The sequence below is a fragment of the Cetorhinus maximus genome, chromosome 1, assembly GCF_964194155.1.
Source record: "Cetorhinus maximus chromosome 1, sCetMax3.hap1.1, whole genome shotgun sequence".
Lineage (NCBI taxonomy): Eukaryota > Metazoa > Chordata > Chondrichthyes > Lamniformes > Cetorhinidae > Cetorhinus > Cetorhinus maximus.
Window position 1 is genome coordinate 239,021,743 of NC_135879.1, and position 3,580 is coordinate 239,025,322.

The following is a 3,580-nucleotide window of genomic DNA, read 5'->3' on the forward strand; positions in this document are numbered from 1 at the left end:
TCCCTGGCACTCTGCTCCCTGGGCCCCACTCCCTGGCACTCTGCTCCCCGGGCTCCACTCCCTGGCACTCTGCTCCCCGGGCTCCGCTCCCTGGCACTCTGCCCCCTCCAGGCCCCACTCCCTGGCACTCTGCTCCCTGGGCCCCACTCCCTGGCACTCTGCTCCCTGGGCTCCGCTCCCTGGCACTCTGCTCCCCCCAGGCCCCGCTCCCTGGCACTCTGCTCCCCGGGCCCCACTCCCTGGCACTCTGCTCCCTGGGCCCCACTCCCTGGCACTCTGCTCCCCGGGCTCCGCTCCCTGGCACTCTGCTCCCCGGGCTCCGCTCCCTGGAACTCTGCCCCCTCCAGGCCCCACTCCCTGGCACTCTGCTCCCTGGGCCCCACTCCCTGGCACTTTGCTCCCCGGGCTCCGCTCCCTGGCACTCTGCTCCCCGGGCTCCGCTCCCTGGCACTCTGCTCCCCAGGCCCCGCTCCCTGGCACTCTGCTCCCCGGGCCCCACTCCCTGACACTCTGCTCCCCGGGCTCCGCTCCCTGGCACTCTGCTCCCCGGGCTCCGCTCCCTGGCACTCTTGCTCCCCGGGCTCCGCTCCCTGGCACTCTGCTCCCCAGGCTCCACTCCCTGGCACTCTGCTCCCCGGGCTCTGCTCCCTGGCACTCTGCTCCCCAGTCCCCACTCCCTGGCACTCTGCTCCCTGGGCCCCACTCCCTGGCACTCTGCTCCCTAGGCTCCGCTCCCTGGCACTCTGCTACCCGGGCTCCGGTCCCTGGCTCTCTGTTCCCCGGGCTCTGCTCCCTGACACTCTGCTCCCCGGGCTCCGCTCCCTGGCACTCTGCTACCCGGGCTCCGCTCCCTGGCACTCTGCTCCCCAGCACTCTGCTCCCTGGGCCCAGGCACTCTGCTCCCAGGGGCCAGTTCCCCAACACACTGCTCCCAGGGCCCTGATCCCAGCACTCTACTCCCCGGCACTCCGCCCACCAGGCCCCGGTCCCTGGCACTCTATTCCCCAGCACTCTGCTCCCCGGGCCCCACTCCCTGGCACTCTGCTCCCCGGGCTCCGCTCCCTGGCACTCTGCCCCCCCCCAGGCCCCACTCCCTAGCACTCTGCCCCCCCCAGGCCCCACTCCCTGGCACTCTGCTCCCCGGGCTCCACTCCCTGGCACTCTGCTCCCCGGGCCCCGCTCCCTGACACTCAGCTCCCCAGGCTCCGCTCCTTGGGACTCTGCTCCCTGGGCCCCTCTCCCTGGCACTCTGCTCCCCGGGCCCCACTCCCTGACAAACTGCTCCCCGTGCTCCGCTCCCTGGCACTCTTGCTCCCCGGGCTCCGCTCCCTGGCACTCTGCTCCCTGGCACTCTGCTCCCCAGGCTCCGCTCCCTGGCACTCTGCTCCCCGTGCTCCGCTCCCTGGCACTCTGCTCCCCGGGCCCCACTCCCCGGCACTCTGCTCCCTGGGCCCCACTCCCCGGTACTCTGCTCCCCGGGCTCCGCTCCCTGGCACTCTGCTCCCCGGGCTCCGCTCCCTGGCACTCTGCTCCCCAGTCCCCACTCCCTGGCACTCTGCTCCCTAGGCTCCGCTCCCTGGCACTCTGCTCCCCGGGCTCCGCTCCCTGGCACTCTGCTCCCCAGTCCCCACTCCCTGGCACTCTGCTCCCCGGGCTCCGCTCCGTGGCACTCTGCTACCCGGGCTCCGCTCCCTGGCACTCTGCTCCCCAGCACTCTGCTCCCTGGGCCCAGGCACTCTGCTCCCAGGGGCCAGTTCCCCAACACACTGCTCCCAGGGCCCTGATCCCAGCACTCTACTCCCCGGCACTCCGCCCACCAGGCCCCGGTCCCTGGCACTCTATTCCCCAGCACTCTGCTCCCCGGGCCCCGGTTGGAGGTGCTGGAGCGGGACTCTAGCAGCACAACACCCCTGGTGTAATTACATTGTCAAGGTCCAATAACAATATTCTTTTTTTTTCACGAATTTGCGTGCCATCCTTGCGCAGGGGCCATGCTAATCTTCTCTGTATCGTTCCAATTTTAGTATATGTGCTGCCGAAGCGAGCACAAATAACAATATTCTTGTTGACTGGCAATTACATTATGTAGCAACTACATTGTTAAGACAATTACATGGTTAAAACAGGTGTTGGGCATTGGCTCATGTATAAATGGGTGCAGCTGTAACACTCCAGGGGAAGGCAAACAGGGAGTTTATCACATTGCTAAGCTGTCTTAAGAATAAAACAAAAGCAGAATTACCTGGAAAAACTCAGCAGGTCTGGCAGCATCGGTGGAGAAGAAAAGAGTCGACGTTTCGAGTCCACTTGACCCTTCCACCGATGCTGCCAGACCTGCTGAGTTTTTCCAGGTAATTCTGTTTTTGTTTTGGATTTTCAGCATCCGCAGTAGCTTTTTGTCTTAAGAATAAACCTGTTTGAGGTAAAAGACTAGCTTCAGACTCATTCTTCCCTTATATACAATTATCGTAATTAACAGTGCATTCCAGATCATAACCACTCACCATGTGAAAATGTTTTTGCTCATGTCAACATTGCGTCTTTTGCCAATTACCTTAAATCATTGCCCTCTGGTTCTCAATCCTTCCACCAATGGGAACAGTCTCTTCCTATCTACTCTGTCCAGACCCCTCATGATTTCGAATACCTCGATCAAATCTCCCCTCTTCTCTTCTCCAATGAGAGCAATCTCCCTCTAATGCCTTCACATCCTTCCTTAAGTGTGATACCCAGAACTGGATGCAATGCTGAAATTAAGGCTGAACCAGGTTTAACATACCCCCTGTAGTAATTATGGTTTTATTTAGTGTGCAATGTACCTTTAAGAATAATACTTGTTAAGGAAGATCACATGATCTGTAGGAGAGTACCACGGGCTACCTCATCAGGCAGGGTTGAGATGGAGTTGGAGGTGAAAGCATGTGTGTAGTTGCTGCTTAGTATATTGTAAATAAACTTAATGTTTCCACCCAGGAAGTGTCTGCTGATCAATTCTATCTATAGTACCAACTCGGCCACCACTCACAACAAACTAGCGATGAGGATCCATGGGATCCAACACCCCCACCCTCCTTGCTTTTATTCTCTATAATCCTATTAATAAAGCCCAGGATGCCATATGCTTTATTAACCACGCTCTCAACCTGCCCTGCCCCTTTTTATTCCATGAGCTCTACCTTTGATCACAAGCCTGTTGTGTGGCACGTGATCAAATGCCTGGGCATCTGGATTACTCGTCCAATGGCATTACCACTGTGCTGCCATCTTCCCTGTGTGGCTGAGCTTGTGTTGAGCTTGCACCTCACAGCTGTGATCTCGAACCTTCTTGTTATATTCTTGTGAATTACCCAAATTCCCAGGGTTATGGATAGCAGGATGCCTTGAATTGTTGTATAAGCCCCAGCCTGAATCAAAAGCTACCTAGTGGGATAGCCAAGCATTTAACCGCTTGTGTGACATTATCTAATCACATTCATGAGGTTGGCATTGTGGAGTCTGGGATTCTTGGTCAGGTTGAGGGTTAGCAGGAGTATTCCGTGATTATATAATCTCAGATCCAACCCATTAATCAGAGACATTG

The 3,580-nt window shown here is 58.4% G+C and overlaps 1 non-coding gene across 1 annotated transcript; it reads right to left on the reverse strand.

The window, feature by feature from the left end:
• Window positions 1–1,941: 1,941 nt before the first annotated feature.
• LOC144689056 (U6 spliceosomal RNA) lies at window positions 1,942–2,048 on the reverse strand. The gene has a single exon (XR_013578555.1). It is a non-coding gene; the product is annotated as a U6 spliceosomal RNA (small nuclear RNA).
• Between the last annotated feature and the right edge of the window lie 1,532 nt (window positions 2,049–3,580).